Below are 22,912 nucleotides of genomic sequence, written 5' to 3'. Positions count from 1 at the left end.
CTTTTTGGGATTCCCGTCCGCCCAGGCGGAAGGGGGGGGCTCGCAGGACTGGGGGGAGGTATTCACACCAACGGGCTCGGAGAGCACTGAGTTCTTAGGCTTCCAGTCGTCACCGACACATGGGGGGGGCCTGGGGAGGGGTGAAGGAGAGCTTGGGAGGGGGGTGGATGTGAGGGACAGGGGATATCGCGAAGTCCCTCCCCTCCTGAGTTCAAGCCCGTCCCCGAGCAAAGGGGAAAGCAGGGAGAGTTCCGATTCCAGTGGGGAAGCAGGAAGTCGTGTCCGAGGCTCAGGCAAGGTAGAGGAGCCAGGGTCCCAGGTGGGACAGGAAGGGGCAAGCAAGGGGGGAAGACCCATCCCTCCAACTCCAGAATTACGCAGGAAGAGGAGGGGCAAGAGGATGGGTCTGCCAAAGCTTTTGTGTTGGAGAAAGACGCGCCAAAAGCCATTAGGAGGTTCTGAAACCGACTGACAACATCGCTCCGTGTAAATAGCAATGACTTGAGCACTGTAAATACGCAGCACCAATAAAAGAATAAAATGCAGAGCTGCGTAGCGTCGTTACTCTGAAGTAGTCCACTCCGGCCACTGTGACAGCAATGTATATAAAACAGAACAGTTATGACAGCTGATGGAAATTAAACGATGAAAAACAAAACTATAAAATAGGCACGAAGTACAGTTGCACATGGGTTAAATTACAGTCATAATTATATAGTCAATATAGGGCGGCACAGAGTTAAATTTTTTAACTTTTTTAATGGTGGTGTGCCTCGTGATTTTTTTCATGGAACAAGTGTGCCGTGGCCCAAAAAAGGTTGAGAAACACTGACATAGTTCTTTTACATAAGAATATAATTGCAGGAAATGGTTACAATATGGGAGGCTATAAATGAAAGCTAGGATGAGTTTTGATTCTCATACTCCATTGTTACTTAGCGGTTAATGTCCTTTGCAGATCAGCCATTGATTATTCTCCATCAAACTATTTGGTGATCACTTCACTGGGAATGGGGAGGTCATTGAGAACAGCGTGTATATTTTCCGGTGTTGCTTCTGCCATCATAAGCAGGGCTTTCAGAGTTGCAGTTCCAATGTAAGGAGTTATAATAACATTTTTCAGTTGCAATAAGGGGTGATCCCTTGGCAATGGTTCAGGGTCAGCCACATCTAAAGCTGCAGCCTTAATAACTCCGTTTTGGAGGGCTTCTACCAAGGCATCTTGATCAACTACTGCACCTCTGCAGGTGTTGATGAGAGTAGCCGTGGGTTCCATCAGCTGCAGTTCCCTTTCCCCAATGAGCTTGTGTGTCTCAGATGTCCGATTCACAACCAACATCACAAAGCCAGACTGTCAGAGCAAGTCTTCTATGTTTTTTCATGTGTAGACCCTTTAACCACCCCCTAAATAAATTCAGTCAAGACTCAAATTTTTGGTTTGGTTTTTGGCAGAATTTAGGCCACTACTTTGGGACGCAGGTGGCACTGTGGGTTAACCACAGAGCCCAGGGCTTGTCAATCAGAAGGTTGGTGGTTCGAATCCCCGCGATGGGGTGAGCTCCCGTTGCTAGGTCCCAGCTCCTGCCAACCTAGCAGTTTGAAAGCACGTCAAAGTGCAAGAAGATAAATAGGTACTGCTACAGCGGGAAGGTAAACAGCGTTTCTGTGTGCTGCTCTGGTTTGCCAGAAGCGGCTTTGTCATGCTGGCCCCATGACCTGGAAGCTGTGCGCCGGCTCCCTCGGCCAATAATGCAAGATGAGTGCCACAACCCCAGAGTCAGTCACGACTGGACCTAATGGTCAGGGATCCCTTTACCTAGGCCATAACTTTATTGATTACAATCAAGTGAGTGGTTGCATAGGCTCTGGTTCGACTAGCTCCCTGCACCCTTGCAGGCAGCACTGACCCAGGACACACCATAGGCCAGCCTTGGGTGAACACTCAGCACAGTGGAAAGCGGGGTCAAGCCAGTCCACCAGCCATATGTCCCCCTGGACTCAGGCTCAGGGCACAACCCCTCTCAGGGTTGATCAACCAAAGAGTCCCTGGATTCCTTTAACGGAATACCCATCGCATAGGGTTGGCTAGAGCACTCTGCCACCCCTATCATCTGAATGAGAGCTATCCACAACCTTACAAGTTGTGACGATTTGCTACAAAGCAGGTGAAACCCGTGGCACCAGCCAATCAGCCAAGTGGGGAAAATTCCTGCCGTGCCCCTGTCCGAACGACAGATGACACACGACGGCATAGCAAGGTCAAGCATGCAAGCCCTAAATATAGGGAGAGGTGGGCAGGTGTTCCGATGCACTGGCCCAAAAGAGGAAGCTCAGGGACACATGCATGGGCTTATATAGAGGTCCCTCGATAGAATTCAGCTGGCATCCCATTGGTCTAATTGCACCCAGCATCGACAGACCTCCAATAGGGTGTTGTGGCCGTCCAAACTGTCCCACCCACAACACAGGGTTTGGTTGCCAGGTCACACCGCAACATGTGCCCTCTTGTTAGGGAGGACCCAATTTACAATAAGTGGCACCAATTGTCAGTTCTCCTTCCTCTTTTCTACAGTTCCTGTTATGACAAAGGACGTTCATGTCAAAAGCTTTTGCTCTCTTCGCTATCTTATACCCAATGAATGCTACCCATCTCAAAGATACCAAGAGTGGTGCAGGTGACTTCTACTCCCAGCCAATCAAACACACAATGTATGGTATCTGGAGATGTTGCAATGTGACAACTTTCCACTAGTCTTCTTGCAGATGCCAGCATGAAGAGGAGGAGGAGGAGGAGGAGGAGGAGGAGTAGTTTGGATTTGATATCCTGCTTTATCACTACCCAAAGGAGTCTCAAAGCGGCTAACATTCTCCTTTTCCTTCCTCCCCCACAACAAACACTCTGTGAGGTGAGTGGGGCTGAGAGACTTCAAACAAGTATGACTAGCCCAAGGTCACCCAGCAGCTGCATGTGGAGGAGCTGAGACGCGAACCCGGTCCCCCAGATTACGAATCTACCGCTCTTAACCACTACACCACACTGGCTATGCCTATGTCTACCGTGGAGTCAGAAACAGCATGTGGAGTGTTGGTTACTTTTACTCCAGAGCTAGAGATCAGTTTCAAGTCCAAATGATTCAAGTAGAGAAGAGACTTCTCTTATCTCTTATCAGAAGGTTGAAAGAAACATAGTACAAATCTCCTGAGTATAGAAGCATCCCAATGGCCACTTCTGTGTAAAGTTAAGCAGCCGTTCTGATCTGTCATCAGTGCTTTTGATAAGCGTGGGAGACTCAGGAAGCCTTATTCCGAGTCAGACCATTGGTCCATATAGCTCCTATTGTCTGCACTGACTGGCAGCAGCTCTAAGGAATTTCAGGCAGGGTTCTCTCCCAGCTCTAGATGGAGATGCCAAGGATTGAAACTGGAACCTTCTGCAAGTGAACTATAGTCCTTCACCAACTGAGGAGGACAAAATGGCGGAGTTGTGGTTTCGTGGGCAAATGTTTTATTTTCAGACTGCCACCCTAATTAAAGGAATCTTCACTGATTAATCATATGAGTTCTAATTGATTGTTTAATTGATTAAAGCTGCATAACTTTGCATAAGAATGAAGATGAAGCATACCGTTGTCATGTTGCTGTCATAATACTGTGAACTGTCTTATCATTATGGTTTGGTCCTAGTAAGGTTTAGATGGGCTGTAATGGTACCCACATCCCAGACCCCTTGCAGGAACAGAGAACCTATTGAAATGGCCCACCCATAAATTAATGGAATCAGAAGGATTTCTGAATGCTCTGGGGGGATCTTCCAATTGCTGCAGTTGGTCTCACTTTGCGATTGTTGTTGTTGTTTAGTTGTGTCCGACTCTTCGTGACCCCATGGACCAGAGCACGCCAGGCACTCCTGTCTTCCACTGCCTCCTGCAGCTTGGTCAAACTCATGTTAGTCGCTTCGAGAACACTGTCCAGCCATCTCGTCCTCTGTCGTCCCCTTCTCCTTGTGCCCTCAATCTTTCCCAACATCAGGGTCTTTTCCAATGAGTCTTCTCTTCTCATGAGGTGGCCAAAGTATTGGAGCCTCAGCTTCTGGATCTGTCCTTCCAGTGAGCCCTCAGGGCTGATAGCAGGATGCAAAATGTCATCAACACGATCACTCCCAGGTGTCTTTAGAGAGTTTCCTGATACACTGAGGAGCTGTGCATGATGAAACAGGAGAGGTAGCAATGAGAGCATTAGGATCAACAAGTTCAACCTGGTTAGGCTGCTGCAGCCTGGTGATTATCCACTTCTGGTTACACAGAGGCTCTGCTGGACCACGACAGTGGCTCAACTAGGCCATCACCACATTCTCACAGTGACTAACCAGATGCCCATGGAAAGCCCCCAAACAGCGAGAACACTCTCTCATGCTGCAGTTTCTAGCAACTGCTATACGGAAGCATCACTTTAGGCACCAGGCAAAAAGGTTCCTTTTTAACCAGGCCTTTGGTTGATCTGATTGACACCTATGCCCTTTAAAAATGTGGCTCTTTGGGGGGGAGTGTTTTGGGGTTGTTTTTCTTTTGATTATATGTATTGTGGTTTTTATGTTGATCTTTTCTGTGAACTGCCTTGAGACCTCCAGGTATAGGGTGGTATATCAATTCAATAAATAATAACAATAACAATCATCATCATCATCATCACTGCCTCTGAGCAGGGAGTCAGAGTATGGTTAGTAGTCACTGATAAGGTTATTCTCCATGAATTTATCTAATCCCCTTTTTAAACTATCCATTTAAGCATTTGGCGTTCAAGCAGTGTATAAATTAATTAATAATAGCAACAGCATTTTGGACTGCTTCTTTCCTGCTACAAACCGCTATATTCTAGCAATATGAGTATGAGTATACCTGAATGAGCGCCTCCACCCCCATCGTTCTGCCCGGACACTGAGGTCCAGTACCGAGGGCCTTCTGACGGTTCCCTCGTTGTGAGAAGCCAAGTTGCAGGGAACCAGGCAGAGGGCCTTCTCGGTGGTGGCGCCTGCCCTGTGGAACGCCCTCCCATCAGATGTCAAAGAGAAAAACAGCTACCAGATTTTAATGTTTAATTGTTTTATTTCATTTTTCTGTTGTAAGCCGCCCAGAGTGGTTGGGGAAACCCAGCCAGATGGGCGGGGTATAAATAAATTATTATTATTATTATTATTATTATTATTATTATTTTATGGAACTTTGGCGTATCTATCATTCTAAAAACAAAATGCGCTAGCTGGGGGGGGCGTTGCTTGAATCCTCAGACTGCAAATTTGCAAATAGAAATGCACATCCAAGAGTTGCTATTTTGGGGTGCTGCTGTTTTGGGGGGGAGGGAATGCCAAATGGCAAATTTATATCATTTCCCTCCCACCCCCTCACCCAGCTTGGGTAGAATGCAAAAGCTGGACTCTTTAGCATGCAAGATTGTAGCCCAAGGTGGTATATGATTGCCAAATAGTGCAGCTGAGAAATATATCAATAGCATTAGCAATCACTCTTTGTAAAAGGAGTGTGAAGAAAGGAACATATTGAGTTACAAAGTCCACAAAAGGAATGGAAACATCAGTGAGATGTGTTTTCAAAGGGTTTCCTATAAAATAGTTTATGTTCTTCCCCTTTTCCCTTTTCACGCTTCTGGAGACAATAATTTCATTAAACGATTAAGTGCTTTTATTCTTCTGAATGGTTCATAGGGCCCAAGAGCATGAATTTCAATTAGCGTTTCTCCCTTAGAAAGCAAAAGATGAGGAGGAAAAAGGAACTGCTCAGAAAGAGGCTTTGTTCGTGTGAGTCCTTATTACATATAGTTGTGTTAGCAGCAGCAGGTGGCAATGTGGGCAGTACTTGGTCATCACCAAATGATGGAGAGTGGGAGTATAGCCTATTAGTGACCGCAGCATGGCAAGAGCAAAGGCAGGATAAAATCAGGGCTTTTTTCAGCCAGAACTCAGTTCCAGCATCTCTCAGGTGGGCATAATTGCCACAATAAGAGAACAAAGGAGGTGTTTATTGTGAGTTCTAGAACCTCTTTTTCTATTAAAAAAATAGCACTGGATAAAATAGAACAGTACTGTTCAAGCTTGTGGCTGCTGACAGGCCAGAAGTATCAAGTGTAGGCCCAGATGTAAGATGTCACCAACCCACACCTCTGCTAGTGGTGACCGCAGTGGCGAAACAGCCACCACCAGGTCTGCTGCTGCCATGCAATGCCATCAGTGAAAGCCAGGTCACTCTACGTGGGGCTGCCCTTGAAACTGACCCAGAAACTCCAGCAGGTGCAGAATGCCGCGGCGAGACTCCTCACGGGGCCCTCGCCATGGGAGCACATTCATGTGGTGCTATACCAGCTGCACTGGCTCCCAGTGGAGTACAGCATCAGGTTTAAGGTGCTGGTTTTAACCTGTAAAACCCTATAGGGCCTAGGTTTTGACCTTTAAAGCCTTATGCGGCTTAGGACCCTCGTACCTGCGGGACCGCCTCTCCCGGTATGCCCCACAGAGGACCTTAAGGTCTGCAAATAATAACACCCTGAAGATCCCAGGCCCCAGGCAGATTAGACTGGCCTCGACCAGAGCCAGGGCCTTTTCGGCCATGGCCCCAGCCTGGTGTAACACTCTCTCACAAGAGACCAGGGCCCTGTGGGATTTGACATCTTTCCGCAGGGCCGCAAGACGGAGCTGTTCTGCCAGGCCTTGGGTCAGGGTTCAGTCTGATTCTTCTCTTTCTGTATAAGAACAAGCATTAAAGAGGCCTCCTAGCCCTCTCACAGGTCCTTTAACACCAGTGGTAACAGTTCGCCCTGGAGAATATTAACCACTCTCAATTTTGCCATCTATCTAGATTTTAATTTGCTCTGAACTAATTTTAAGATGTATTTTAATTAACTGATTGCCTGTTTTTATGTTCTGTTCTTTGTATACTGTGTTAGTTTTATGATGTCAGCTGCCCTGAGCCCAGCTCCAGCCGGGGAGGGTGGGGTACAAATAAATTATTATTATCATCATCATCATCATCTCACCTGCTGTCACTTCATGTTAGGCCACCAGATCTAGAGCAAGATATGCCCCAAGTGAAGACATTGGTAGACTCTTAAGGTGACTGTCACTTGACAGTTTTTTTCCATCTTACTGACAGGCAGCAGTAGCCAAACTCATTTTGGTGGTGGGAGGAGACAGCTTAACCCTTCCCAAAAGTTCCTAAATCCTTCAGATTCAGGTTCACCTTATCCACCTCTTGCCCCTGCTGTCACTCCTGCCACCTTCCTCTCTCAAGTGGTGGCCTCTGTCTTCATCTTCTGGCTTCTCTCTCCCTTCTATAACTTCTTCCGAGGCTTAAATGCTGCCAGGAAGCTTGCAGCATCTCACCAGCCTCAACCCATAGCTGCCAAGTTCTCCCTTTTTTAAGGGAAATTCCATTATGCTGAATAGGCTTCCTCGCGAGAAAAGGGAAAACTTGGCAGCTATGCCTCAACCTTGCTGCCCAACAGCAACCTTGCCCAACAGCAGTTCAAAGCTGATTGTTGGTCAGACTACTGATGGGTAAGCAGATGATCTTGTGGCTTCTTCCTCCCATTCCATACCATGACTAATCATTATGCCCAGCCATGACCTATGTGAGAAACAGGGGCAAATAGAATTATACCAAAGTAACTAACAGGTCAATCATTTTGGTTAGCTGTGTGGCTCCAAAGTCTTACAAATAAACTCAACCTGCCTTCCTGTTTGTCAGACAAGCTGAGTTTTATGCAATGTGTGGAGAAAGAGGGAAGGGGAAAGAAAACCTGGAAGAAAACAGTTCAGTTCAGTTTTATTACAGCAAAAGCCAGCAATACAAAGTACCATAATTCCAAACAAAAAATCACCAATAACGTCACCAGAAGCAGAACAGTTACACAAAAGGAATTTGGAAGAAAACACCTCATCTATTTCCCTCCCTTGTTCCATATTTGGAAATTTGTTTGCAGAAGGTCAGTTCCAGTTTTCTGACTGTGATAAGAAATGTCAAATGAGCACTTTTACCATTCAAAGTAAATGTATTGTGAATAGCTTTAAAGGACTTCCTCTGTGCTTGCTGCCAGGACTGGAGGACTGACAGGCAACTCATGAAATCAGCAATCAAAAATTCTCAGACTGGTTGACATCTGTCATGCAATGCTGGTGGTCATCACCGAAATCCTGTCAAAGTATCCACTATGACTGTTGGATATCAAGTATATTTCTGGATTAGGGAGACGTCACATCCTGCAAGTTCCAGCCAGAGCTGCTTCTTAAGAAAGACCCACAGTCTCTGAAACTGACAGCCACCAGCAGTCATTTGTACAGGTCTGTTGCACCCATGACCTTTCCCTCATTCTTAGTGCCACCAGCCCCTGGACTGGATGTAGTTAAGAAGTCAGGCAGGTGGCATCAAGTTAAGGACAAACTGAGGTTGGTGGAGCAGTGCCCCATTTGCCCTAATGGACCAGCCCCCAAAGCTTCCAGGATACATGCTTGCCCTCCTCACATAGGATGGAGATGGAGAGAGAGTAGGCTGCCCAAGTATGCTTCTCTATGCTTTGCTCTGCAGCAGTAGGATAAAATAGCAGTCAGCAGTTCTGTGTGGCTGACAGTCTCTTTCCAGGTCTAGCCCTTGCACTTAATACATGCCATGCTACTCTGGAGTTTTCAGCCTAAGCCACTTAATGGAAAGAATAAATACACCAAGGACTGTCTTTTAGAAGAAATAAGATGTACTGTACAAAGCAACACATTACAACAATTCAACAATGCTGTAAACAATGCGGCAATTATAAGATACGATCCCCTGCTTTCACTCATTCTCTCAAGCGCTGGCTACAAAAAGCAAAAAAAGGAAAGACCTGGGGAGGCTTATTTTTAAGGTATGTCTGCATCAGCACTCATCTGATTTCATTTCATTTCACATTTGTCCCTAGCTGCTATCCTGGAACTAATCTGCACACATTTCTCCATCTTCCTCCTTTTGGAACTGCAAGCTCAGGAAGACTTCCCCCCTCCCCTAATAAATGCTGAATTTGTGCAATTGCACTCAGACTCACCCTCATACATTTGATACACTGCGCCAAGTAAAAGGTGAGACGGGCTCGTGAAGTAGTAGGTTCAGAAGATTGAAGCGGGGGGCGGGGTTGTTTCGAAGCTTCTGCTACTAGAGGAATGTCATAAAGTGTTTGGATGAATGGGAGGCAAGGCTATGATATCTCCAATTCACTATTATAATACTTAAGCATCTGTATGTAATGTGTCTTTAGATTTAAAGTTCTGATTGAATGAATGAAAATCGACATACTGAAGTTCACAGTGCCCTTATAGGAAGTGCCTGACTAGTTCAGATAGATACTACTTTAAACAGTCATGGCTCCCCTGCAAACAATTCTGGGAACTGTAGTTTGTTAATAGTGTTGAGAGTTGTTAGGAGACCCCTGTTCCTCACACAGTGTTACAGTCCTCTGAGTGGTTTAACAATTGACCCCTCTTCCTAAGGGACCATCAGAATTGCAGCTCTGTAAGGATAATAGGGCTCTCCTAACAACTCTCGGCTGCTTCCTTAACAAGCTACAGTTCCCAGGACCTTTGGAGGGAAGCCAAGACTCTTTAAAGTGGTCTTGCAGTGCTTTAAATGTATGGTGTGGTTGTGGCCTTAGTAATTGCTAAAACCTGAAGGTCCAACAACACCCAGAGGGCAACAGGTTCCCCATCTCTGTGTTGGATAATGGCAAGTTCTCTCTTAATTCAGGTGCATCATACCCTCGCGCCGTATGACAGTTCCCCTGGTGGTAGAACAGCCAAACAGAAGAATCTGCTGATGTTGCTGGCATGACGCTTGGTCAGAGGTTTGCACATCTGATCTGCTCATCAAAGAAAGGGCAATGCACTGGCCCTTAGTGGTAACCTCTTTCACAGCCCCACACCCCCAGGTCCGTCTTAGGACACAATCCTTAAGTTGAGTGGAGCATTACTTCTGGTAAAAGCCAAGGGCATGATTCTGACAGATTGTGAAATCATGTGGCTTGTAAAACTGTCAGGAGGACAAATGCCCTTTTAAATAGTCTCCTCCTTCAACCCAAGATAAGACATAATTATCAAGCATCATTATGCCTGGAGGTTAGCCATCTCTCCTGGAGCAGCATTCTCTTGTGCTGGGAAGGTATATCTCCATGCAGATGTGAAAGGCTGTGACTCAGAAGCGGTGGCTGATGCCCATTGAGACTGGCAGGGCCAAAGGCAGGAAGCCTGAACAATACAGGTAGGTGGAACCAGAGCCAGTGATGGGCAGAGCCAACTAATTCTAATTCTCCCCCTTCTCTTCCCACTGAAACTAAGGAGGAGGAAGCTGTCGGGCAGAGGCTGCAACCCCCAGGGCTGCAGTAGAACCGCCTCCCTCAGAAAGGTAGTAGACTCTCCTTTATTGGAGATCTTTAAACAGAGGTTGGATGGCCATCTGTCAGGGATTCTTCAGTTGTGATCCTTGCCTTGAAGGCTGTTGGACTAGATGACCCGTCCAATTCCACAACTCTATGATTCTAAGCAAGGAGGCAGGCAGGTGGGGGGCTGGCTGAGGGGCAGACTGAGGATGGTGCACTCAGATTGCTACAAGAATGTACAAGAAGCATCAGTGATGAACACGACATCAGTTCCAGCAGCCACAGCAGTGGGAGAATCTTAAGTGTGTGTGACAGTTAGGTTTGCCCTTCGATAGCTACTTCCATTCCTCTCCAGTGACTCTGCTGCTGGCGAGACACACCAGACTGACAACCCTCAAGACTAGAGGCCATCATTTATTCATTCAGAGGCCTGAAGTGCATGTTCCCCCCACACCAACCTTCCTTGCTTGTTACAGAGAGAAAGATGGATCATTCCTTTTAGCAGCCAACTAGAGTGGTCTGTGCAGATCGTTCTGGAGGAGAAATGGGGCTACGAACAAAAAAGAGGTTACTGCTTAGGGGAGGGGAAGACCCTGAGATATGGAGAGATAAAGATGGACAGGACAATCTTGAACATCGGTATAGATTATTTAATAATCACTGACCCACCTTTTTTAAGGCAAAATTTGACTCAAATGTTGTAGATCCATAAGACTGGAAATTCTCCTCCCCCCCCCAAACTTTCTAACCTACTATTCCAAAATTCACCATGACATATGAGGAGAAGAGAGAAAGTGATGCACAAATAGCTATTTTCTTTTAATCATTTATAATGATAAGCATAGGATTATTAGGAGTATTAAATGTAAAGGTATTAAAGGTATTTGGAGTATTGAAGGCATGCACACGAAAGCTTATACCAGAACAAACTTAGTTGGTCTATAAGGTGCTACTGGACAATTTTTTATTTATGTCAATAAGGAGTGAGGAACCTCAAACTCAAGGGCCAAATGTGACCCTCCAGGCCTCTCCATCTGACCCTTGGGAATCTTCCTGGGTCACACATCCTCCTGAGTCACCCCTTCTTCCCAAGCTACACCCCTTGCACCTTCCTTGGGTGTTTCTGCCTGACTAGAATGTGTTCTTGATCTTACATGCTTGGATGGAGGACAGAAAGGGTTGTGAGAGTGAGCATGCAAACTATCCTGACATACAAAGATAAAATTTTGATTAATTATTCTGCCCACTTTTGCCCCTGGGTCCAACCACTAGTGGCGTGTGGCCTCCAAAAGGTTCTGCAGAAGGAAAAAAATGATGTAAAGTTATTCCTCTACGCAACAACAGGTGCAAGAATAACTCTAGCCCAGATCTGGAAACAAGATCAAATACCAACTTTAACGGACTGGCGTAAGAAGATGGTGGAATACATGGGGATAGCTAGACTAACATCCAGAATTAGACAACAAGACAGCGAAACGTATGAGAAAGAATGGGGAAAATTTGCGAAATATCTGGAGAAGGTGACTAAAATGTAAATAATTCAGCAGAATAAAAACAATCACATAATTAAATATAAATTTCTTTATTGGTTATTAATGAAGAATAACAAATACAATGTATGACAAAACATGACAAATGGATAAATTTATAGGATATATGAAAATGGCAGAAACTTGAATATAGAAATTTGAAATAAGGTTGAAGAGATTGACAATAGTAGACTTATGGCTTTAAGCGTAAAGAAAGATAAACTGCATAAGTATAAAACTGAACTCAAAAAGACGGGTGAAGGTAGGGTGGAAATCATATTTTAAAAACAAACAGTGTAAAGATGAGCAATATGAATTTTTGTTTGTTTGTTTTTCTCTTTCTTGAATTTTCTTTTTGAAGTATGAAAAAAGTGAATGTAAATGTAATATATACAAAATGTAATTGAAATATTGTTTATTAGATATTAATATTGAAAACTGAATAAAAATTATTTGGAAAAAAAAAGGTTCTGCAGAAGGAAAAGCTGTCCTTGTTTGTAAAAGTGCTCCCCACTGCTGGTACAGATGGTGGCAGGTGGTGGAGAACCAGGAGAAGGACGATACATTTGAAGCAACATGTGCCAGAGGAACTGTGAGATAATATGGGATGAAGATGTCTAAAATGTAGCCCTCCTCTTTTATAAACAATGGAAGGTTATTGCTTGTATACGTGTTCACCTCAAGGCACCTTCCTGCTGTCCCTGGCTGGCGTGCAGGATGAAAAAAAAAGTTGTTGTTCTTTTTACAATGCAGAAGGTTAAGTCTTTCAGTTACTGCCTCAGTGTTTTTGTTAAGCAACATTGTTCCCCCCCCCCCCCGTTTTATGAATGCTAAGGTCATCCAATCCTCATAGCCATTGTGACATGATTTGTGGGATTCTCCAAAGGCCAGGTGCTGCTCCCTGCCAGCCTCTGAGTGCACATCACATTTGCTGCTTGATTTGTGGAAGGAGGCTTGGAGACTTCATGGAGGCAATAACAGGGATCAAGGGCCAAGAGGAGGGCATGAGAGAGAGAGAGAGAGAGAGAGAGAGAGAGAGAGAGAGAGAGAGAGAGAGAGAGAGAGAATAGGCACTGTGGCTTTTATGGGGCAAACTGTCTTCAGAGGCATCAGCATTAACACTGCGGAAGGATTTGTTTGGCTTCTTCATTGCAAAGGCCAGTCCTGCCATTATTTATTTACCATAATTATACCCCATGTCGTCCCCCCCCTTTTTTTTAAAAAAAATATTTTTATTGAAATGAAACTTTTAAACAATACAAATTACCAATAACATAGCCAATTACAATTTTTTCCCCTTTCCCCCCTCCCATCCCTCCCTCTCCCACCCTCTAAGGACTTCCCTCAGCTCCCCCCTCTGATTTGTTTGTACATATTGTTTTCTGCATGTTATAAAACTGTACATATCACCTCCTTATCCATCATGTGTTCTACTAATAAATTGTGGGTGTTTATTCAAATCCTGCCAAGGAGTCCACATACTCTTGTTGTCTTTTTAAATAGTTAGTAAAAAGTTCCCATTCTTCTTTAAAGTCACGGTTGTCCTTCTCACATAGTTTATATGTCAACTTTGCCAACTCCACATAACTCATCAGTTTTTCTTGCCATTGTTCTTTCGGTGGGATTTCCTCGTTCTTGCATTTTTGTGCTAACAAAACTCTTGCCAACCTGTGGCATACATAAATGAGTTCTTTGTTTTCTTTGGCAGGTCTTGTCCTAGAATCCCTAACAAAAATGCTTCTGGTTTTTCTTTTTTACAAATGTCATGTCTTTTTCAATTCATTATATTCTTTATATATCATCTCCCAATTTTTTTTTACTTCTCTACATTCCCACCACATATGATATAAAGTACCTTCTTTACATTTCCAACATATATTTGACCCAGTTTTGTACATTTTTGCCATTTTTACTGGTGTAATATACCATCTGTACATCATTTTCATGTAATTTTCCTTCAAAAGAGAACAGTCTGTAAATTCCCAATCTACCTTCCACAATTTTTCCCAATCCTCAAATTGTTTATTTGATCATAACCGATTTGACCTCCTCATCTTTCGTTTCCCATTCTAGCAGAATGCTGTATGCTCTCTTCACTAGTTTCATGTCTTCTTCTATCACCTCCTTTTGAAATCTAGAAATTGTATAGCTAAACCTTTTTTATCCTCCTTAAACATCTCATTTAATTGTCTGTAATGCAACCAACTCTGAAAATGATGTTTAATTTCTTCATAGTCTTTTAATTTCCATTTTCCTTCTTGATCTTTCAATGAATCTCTATAAGTAGGCCACTTTCCCTTTTTGCCAAGCAGTTTGAGTAATGAAGCTTCTATTGGTGATAACACCAAGGTGTTTTCTCTTTCATTAAATCCTTATACCTTTCCCGCATTCCCATTAATGATTTCCTTATTATATGGTCATAAAATCCTTTATGTACTTTTCCTTTCCCATACCATAGGTATGCATGCCACCCATATCTATTGCCATGTCCTTCCAAATCTAATGCTTCTTCCTTTTCCAGTTTTATCCAGTCCCTAATCCAAACCAAACATCCAGCCTCGTAATATAATTTAAGGTCTGGGAGGGCGAAGCCTCCTCTTTCTTTTATATCTGTAAGTATCTTATGTTTAATCCTTTGCCTTCCCCCTCCCCCATGACAAATTTGGAAATATCCTTTTGCGAACTTTTGAGGCAATCATCCTTAACCGTTACTATGACTGTCTGAAAAAGAAAGACCATTTTCGGCAGCACATTCATTTTTATCGCCGCAATTCTTCCTAATAGGGAAAGGTTCATTCTACTCCATATTTCTAGATTCCTTTTTATCTCACACCATACTTTTTCATAATTGTCTTTATACACATTTATATTTCTTGTTGTTAACCATATCCCTAAATATTTTACTTTCTTATGCATTTCTATCTCAATACTTTGCACCAAATCTTTTTTCTCTTCTCCTTTTAGTTTTTTAACGAATAATTTAGTTTTATTTCTATTTAATTTAAATCCTGCCACTCCCCCAAAGTCTTGAATTTTCTCTATCACCTTAGGGAGAGATTTTTTGGATCTTCTACTGTAATTACTAGATCATCAGCAAAGTATTTCAATATAAATTCATTCTTCCCAGTTTTTATCCCTATAATCTCTTTCTCTGGTCTTCTATTTTTTGCAAGTACTTCCAGGACCAAGATGAACAACAGTGGTGAGAACGGACATCCTTGCATGGTTCCTTTTTGTATTTTACATTCCTTCGTTATCACCTGATTTACAATTGATTTCACATTCTGTTCTGAATATATTGCTTGTATTCCTTAAAAAAAAATATCTCCACAATTAATTTCTTCAAGCATTTTTTTCATGAAATCCCAGGACACATTGTCAAAAGCTTTTTCAGCATCTATAAACATCATTGCCGCTTTTTTCTTCTTCCATTTTTTACCTCCAGGTATTGTACCACATTTAGAATATTTCTTATATTCTCCTTCATTTGTCCACCTGGAAGAAACCGTGCTTGATCTTGATGTATATACTCACCTATAATTTTTTTCATTCTATTAGCCAAAATATTTACAAATAATTTATAATCATTAATTAATAATGAGATAGGCCTATAATTTTTTGCATTAAATCTGAATCTTGTTTTGGAATCACTGTTATATAAGCTTCTTTCCATGTTCCTGGGATTTCACCTGTCTTTAAAATCTCATTCATCACATCTTTCAATTGATTCACTAATTGTTCATTTACTTTTTATAATATTTTGCCGTTAGTCCATCTGGCCCTGGAGGCTCACTGCTTTTTGTCCAATTTGTTGCCTCTAAAACCTCTTCAGCTGTTAATTGGGTATTTAGAATCACTAATTGTTCCTCTTTTATTTTTCGCAGATTAGTATCTTTTATATATTCCTCTTATTTTGGAATTTTTTCATTTCCTTTTTTATACAAATCTGAGAAATTTTTCACAAATGCATCTCTTACTTCCTCCATCTTTTCATGTTTTAAGGGGAGGGGGGATACGGGTGACACTGTGGTCTAAACCACCAAACCTCTTGGGCTTGCCGATCAGAAGGTCGGCGGTTCGAATCCCCGAAACGGGGTGAGCTCCCATTGTTTGGTCCCAGCTCCTGCCCACCTGTCAGGTGCAAGTAGATAAATGTGCAAGTAGATAAATAGGTACCGCTCCAGTGGGAAGGTAAACGGTGTTTCTGTGTGCTGCTCTGGTTCGCTAGAAGCTGCTTAGTCATACTGACCACATGACCTGGAAGCTGTCTGCAGACAAACGCCATCTCCCTCGGCCTATAGAGCGAGATGAGCGTGCAACCCGAGTTGTCCGCAACTGGACCTAACATTTACCTTTTAAGGGGGGACCTCTCAGAGCACTTTTGTTTTTAAAAATCACTTCTAAAATGGATGTTGCACTCAGGGTCACAATCTAAAACAAGAGGAAACAGGAGGAAAAAGGGATGTGGTGAAGGAGGGCAAAGTAAGCTCAGGCTCAAGTTCCTAAGGTTACAGCTGATGTCAGTGGCAATTTTGGGTAGCCTGTCCTTGCAAAAGAGCACATGAGGGGATGTGGCCCTCAGGCTGCAATAAAAGGTTCACTGCTCTAAACTTTAAAAAGGAACAGCCTTGAGCAACCCACGATGACCAATTATTTGCATCAGTTAGATATCAATTCTCAGAAGTGCAGAGAGAGCACCCTTGGATGTGCCTTGCCTGCTTTCATCCCTGATTCCCCATGCAAATCTGATACCTACCACCCATGAATCACTGACTGCATTCACACAGCAGATTATTACATTTTCACAGCCTTTTCCTAACTTTAATTTCTGCCTTATATTTGACTTTTCACACTTCCAGCAATGCCATGGAACATACGTAGCACAACTTTAGTGCTCATTGTGGGCCCAGTGAGTCCAGGCACACCGGCAATAAGCTCTAAACCTATGCAATATCCCACAATATTTCTGGAAGTGCCTTTTATGTAGTTTGGCAGCTCAAATATACAGAAACCAAGAGTTGGGTAAATGCCATGCAAACGAAATCACTTGCCGTGTGAATGCAGCCACTTTCCCGCTGAACTAGGTGGTTAACCCAGCAGACTGGTCTCCCAGTCAATTTTTCTGAACACTGTTGGATCCCCCCCCCCTTTTTAACTTACCCAACTCTCTTGCTTGTCCCTGTCTATAAACTCGTGATCAGTTGTAATGGTCCCATTGATTCTCCCCCCCCCTTTTTTTTTTACATTCATAACCCTGCAGGGAGAGAAATGATGTTACACTGCATTTATTTTAAGGGGTTTCATTTTTATTCATGAAGAGACACTTGACCTGAAAGAAGATATATTGCACCTTACTGAAAAAGTAAATGGCACTGAAGGCATTTCTTCTGCATATGATTTTGATGCACCAATATAGCCTTCACGTTCACCTTTCCCTGGCATATAAAAAATCCAGGGCAGCCTGACCAGGGTCACTCTTCTCCAGAGAAGAAAGGATCGAGTACTCTGGGAACCTTTCTAACTATTTTCCTTATTTGCAGATGCAGATGTTGAAGGTATAGAAGGAAGCACACATGAAATGTTGTTGTTGTTTAGTTGTTTAGTCGTGTCCGACTCTTCGTGACCCCATGGACCATAGCACGCCAGGCACTCCTGTCTTCCACTGCCTCCCGCAGAAATAGCACATAGAATTTTCTCTTCTGGGTCTGCAGGTAAAAACTGATTTGATGTACATTCCAATATGGATTTGAATGAAGACCAGCTCCTTCCCCCATCTGGGGTCATTGTCGTTTACCAATGACCAGATGATAGCAAGCTAAGAAAGACCAAGCTACACCAAGCTTAGGAAGAGAGCCCTTTCTTCATTTTGCATTACGGAACACTGTAGGAGGTATGGGCAACTTGTGGTCCAGCCGATGTTGTTATATGGTCCTCCGGATGTTGCTAGGCTTTACCTCCCATAATTCCTGATCATTGGCCAAGCTGGCTGGTTGGCGCTGAATTTGGGAGGGGGGTGTCTCATCTCAACTAGGAAATTTATGGACAACAAGGCTCTCAATGGTACTAGCCATGATGACTACTGTCTAAGAAAGTATGGCTTTGTATCCAAGTTGCTTAGAGCCACAAGCGGGCAGAATGCTTTTGCATTCAGGTCCTGCTGGTGGGCATCTAGCAGGCATCTGACTGTCCACTATGCAGATGGGCCTTGGGTCTGATCTAGCAGGGCTCTTTTTATGTTCTGACCAAGCCCAAACACGTCTTCAATGTATCCAGGACTCAGAGTCCCCTTTCCTTCATCAGACCCCATGGGCACATTTTTCTGGAATTAACTTCTATTCAAAATCACCACTTTCCAGCCGACTCAAATAGGTACCAAAATTAGTGCAAGAGTCAAGTAAGTGTGGGGAGGAGGTGAATTTGCAATAGTTCTGCTCTTGTGTGATTTTATTTAATCAATTTCTTCTCCTCATTATTGCACATTCAATACAAAGTTTTTTTTTTCCCCTGTGGCCATAAGAAAAAGAAATCAGTGCTAGGGGGGATTAATTTCCCCTTGTTCTGCTAATGGAGCAATTTTCCACTTGTCACTCTGAAAATCTCAAGGCAGAGAAGGCTTGCAGTTAGCAAGTGAAAAACGATTTGGGGAAAACGGCAGGACTCAAGTCATTAGGGTCCCAGGAACATTCAAAACAAGGGTGGAATTCTCTCCTCTGATCTGTAATGTAGATCTGGAACTTGCCAGCTTCTTTTATCTGTATAAGCAAAACCTCCTCGCGTTGTTTTTTTAGATGCAACAGAGAGTCTGAAGGAAGTGCCATGAAGCAGTCACATTCTCATAGCCTGGGCACTAGAAAAGCAGTGAGGGACATACAGCAATGTGGCACCTGCCAGATGCTGTTGGACTACAATTCCCATAATCCCTGATGATTGTCCATGTTGACTGGAGCTGATGGGTTTTGGAATCCAGCAACCTCTGGCGGACACCATGCTGGCTACCCCTTATGTACAGGTTTGATGTACGGTGAAGAACAGCAGGTTGTCTTGTCTGGCAAGTAATAAGAACATAGAGAGTTTGCTTATACCAATCAGATTATTGGTCCAGCTAGTCAGCAATATTGTCTGTTCTAAAGGCCAGGGTCACAGGAAAATACTCTATCCCAAAACCTGCTACTCAATCATTTGAACTACCAAGGATTGAATCTGGGACCTTCTGCCAGGAAAGCTTGTGCCTTGCCTCTGATCTAGGGTCCTTTCTCCAGAGCTCATTAGAAGAGAGACCATTTTGTTGATTATTCAGATAGATCAGTGGTTCCAAAACTTGTTTCCTCATGGGCCACTTGAAAATTGCTAAGGAACTTTTTCAGCCTGTTATAGCAAAGATAATATGCTATACTAGATGCCATCTGAATGGTCTGAAGAACATGTTGTAACTTGAGAACCCATGAATTAGATACAGTGGTACCTCGACATCCGAACGACTCGACTTCCGAAGGTTTCGACTTCCGGAGTCGACCACCCCGGAAGTCTTTTCGCCGTGCGTGCCCTGCGCTGAAGCACAAAATCGGGCTTCGCACATGCGCATAATGGGCGCTTCGACAACTGAAGGCTTCGACTTATGAACACGGCCGCGGAATGGATCGTCTTCGTAAGTCGAGGTACAACTGTAATTAGTTATTACCCAGTGGGTCAGGAAGAACAGGTATGGGTTTGCAGCTGGATCTAAGTGGCTTTACCCTAATAAAAAAATGGTAAAAATAATAATACATGAGGTGTGGTAAATTGGCCCCCATTCAAGGGTGAGAGCGACATAATCAAATGCATACAACTGTAATTGTATATAACTAGTTATGTGTTAATACTTATAAAATTATGCTGCAGAAATATGGCCAGGGTCATATATGCATGCAAACAAATCGTTGGACTTTTTTTTAATTTAAAAAAACTCCCAACAATGCACAAGCAGCTTCAACGTCAGAATATACTTGGTGCAAGAAGAAGTCTAATGTATGCAGACTGGATTGGGTCAGAATTCTGTGTATAAAACTGTTTAAAATGAATGTCTCCTGCATCCCTAAACTGGATTTCAAGAGCAGTGGAACACAGGACAGAGACAACCAGAAGAACAGTAAAGACAAAGTAAAGCAAAATAAGCAGGGTTACTCCCTAATTTCTCGTGAATGCGGAGGTTATTTAAGCAAGCCTTTCCCTGTAAGCTGGTCACAGCCTAGCACCACTGTGCAAATGCCTCAGAAAGATCTCACCGCATGAACCCTGCCTTTCCCTCTTTAGAATGCAGCGCTGTAATGCTAGCGGTAAAGTTCTATCTATATGGAAATGTGCATTCCTGGAATTTCTCTTACAATAATCAAATGATTTTAAAAATGTCTTCTAATGCACAGCTAATAAAAGTTTGCTTTTTTTAAGTCAGCCTAAAGCTGTTTGCACAATAAGGAGCAGATTTATAATGTACTATCTCCCCCCACCTTTTTATCCCTTTTTCTTTTTTGCAATGTTGCCTTTTGCTGTTTTTCATTACAAACTCTTCCAATAGACAAACCTTTCGGCCAGGACTCTGTGCTGTTTAATCCATGCACTCACTCTGCCAGCTGCACTGACTTCACACCACAGGTCGCAAACACCTATAACTGTATTTTCTGTTTCCATACCCCAGGGGCCAAAGTCTCAAGTGGTGTCACTCCACCTGCCTGAACTGCCTGGCCGGCCAACAGCAGCTCTGCTCTGACACCAAGTGGATTGCTTGTCCTCGCGGTTTGCTCTCCCCTGGCGTGTTTCTAACTGGTGCCAATGCCCCCTGGGAGTATTGATTAGCCATTGAAATCTTGTTGCAAGTAATGATGAGGCTATTAACTAGAGGACATAAAAGGAAAGTTGGTGTAACTAGAAATTGTGTAAAACATGAAGTGTCTTGTGATGTTTCATGCGGTCGATCAATTTCCGGGATTGTTTCTTCTTAATACAGCTCTGGATTACATTGTGCACACCGAAAAGCTCCCCATATCTTACCCAGAAAATAGAGTGGCAGGGATCCTAACTACATAAACATTGCAAACCAAGGCAGCAGGCAGAAAAGGTGAGTCACATGGGCGTAGGCAGGGGGGGCAGGAGGGGGCAATTGCCCCCCCTAGAAGCAGGGCCACTGGCCAGCCTGCCCCACTGCCCGCCCGGTGCCGTCTCCCTTCTCCCTGGCTGGCTGTGGGGCGGGCGGCGGGAAAGCACCAGAGCCGCGCAAAGCGTTTGGCTGGCTTTCCCTCCCTCCGCCCCACAGCCAGCAAGGGAGAAGGGAGACGTCCCTTCTAGCCGGCTGGCTGTGGGGCGGGCGGAGGGAAAGCCAGGCAACCGCTTTGCGCGGCTCTGGGGCTTTCCCTCCACCTGCCCCAGCGATTGCAGAGGGGGAGGAGGGGATCGGAGCAGCCCGATTTCGGGCTGATCCTGGCTCCCCCTCGTCCCTTCCGATCGTGGAGGGGGAGGAGGGAGTCGGAGCAGCCCGATTTCGGGCTGATCCTGGCTCCCCCTCGTCCCTTCCTATCGCAGAGGGGGAGGAGGGAGTCGGAGCAGCCCGATTCCGGGCTGATCCTGGCTCCCCCTCGTCCGTTCCTATCGCGGAGGGGGAGGAGGGAGTCGGAGCAGCCCGATTTCGGGCTGATCCTGGCTCCCCCTCGTCCCTTCCGATCGTGGAGGGGGAGGAGGGAGTCGGAGCAGCCCGATTCCGGGCTGATCCTGGCTCCCCCTCGTCCCTTCCTATCGCGGAGGGGGAGGAGGGAGTCGGAGCAGCCCGATTTCGGGCTGCTCCGATGTGGCCCCGGCCCCGCCCCTTGGCCCCGCCCCTTGCTCCCCGCCCCTTGGCCCCCCCTGATTTTCATCCTGGCTACGCCCCTGGTGAGTCAGATGCCTAGTCACATGATCTCTCCATGTTTACACTGAATCCATGGAGACGGAAAAGGTATTGTGCTGTTATAAGGGGGGGGGGACCTGCTCCTTTTCCCTTATGGGGTAACTAAGAGCCTGTTTGTGTGTTCAGACCCAGAAACCTCCCCCCTGAATAAATTCACACATGACTCAAATTTTGATTTGGTTTTTGGCAGAATTTAGGCCACAACTTTATTGATTGCAGAAAGTGATTGGTTGCATAGGCTCTGGTTCAACTAGCTCCCTGCACCCTTGCAGGTAGCGCTGACCAAGGGAACCAGCATAGGTCAGCCAAGGGTGAACACCTGGATAGGCAGAAAGCCAGGAACAGGCTATGTCTGCCACCCAGATATCCCCCTGGACTCAGGCACGGGCACAACCCCCTCACAGTGGTTGACCAAACCATTTGAGTCCCTGGATTCCTTTAACGGAATACCCTTCACATAGGCATGACGAGAGCGTTCTCCCATCCCTATCACCTGAACCAGTGCCTATCCACCACATGAGCACCCGTGCTCGCCGCCAACCACTCACACCTGTAAGCAATCCCGCTGACACGGCGGTCAGCCATAAATCATTCCCAATCACAGACAGATGAACCCCATCAAGCCTGTAAAAGGACGCATCACGGAAGGTAATGCCCGGGTGACGGCTCACCGTCGCTGCCCAAGGCCAGAACCCTTTTGGCCACCATGCTCTGAGCGCTCATCTGGGCCCTCTCGGTGGCAGCTGGGCATTGGCTACCTTGCCACACACGTCACTGCCACCAGTGACCCAATTTTGAGTCCAAGAAGAGCTGCCTTCAACTCTTCAAAGTCCTCCTGCATGCAGGACAGCAAGCTCACAACATTAGGCATCTCTCTTATTGATTTCTGATTTTTCTACTTTTGAAGCCCTTGGCGGGAACGCCACTGGGATACGAAAGCCTTCAGAAAATCCAAGCCACAAATAAGGAGCAGTAACTGTGTCAGGGTACCTGTGAAGCCACGCCCCTAAGGCGGGCAGCTTAATGGGAGCATGAGCTAGGGTCAATAAGACCTCATTTAACATCGTGG

At 44.7% G+C, this 22,912-nt stretch overlaps 1 pseudogene; it reads right to left on the bottom strand.

Annotated features, from left to right (window-relative positions):
• Positions 1 to 985: 985 nt before the first annotated feature.
• On the bottom strand, positions 986 to 22,566 carry LOC118097311 (probable 2-ketogluconate reductase; annotated as a pseudogene).
• Positions 22,567 to 22,912: the final 346 nt, after the last annotated feature.

The sequence above is a fragment of the Zootoca vivipara genome, chromosome 15 (genome assembly GCF_963506605.1).
Source record: "Zootoca vivipara chromosome 15, rZooViv1.1, whole genome shotgun sequence".
NCBI lineage: Eukaryota > Metazoa > Chordata > Lepidosauria > Squamata > Lacertidae > Zootoca > Zootoca vivipara.
This window is presented reverse-complemented; position numbering and strand designations above follow the sequence as displayed.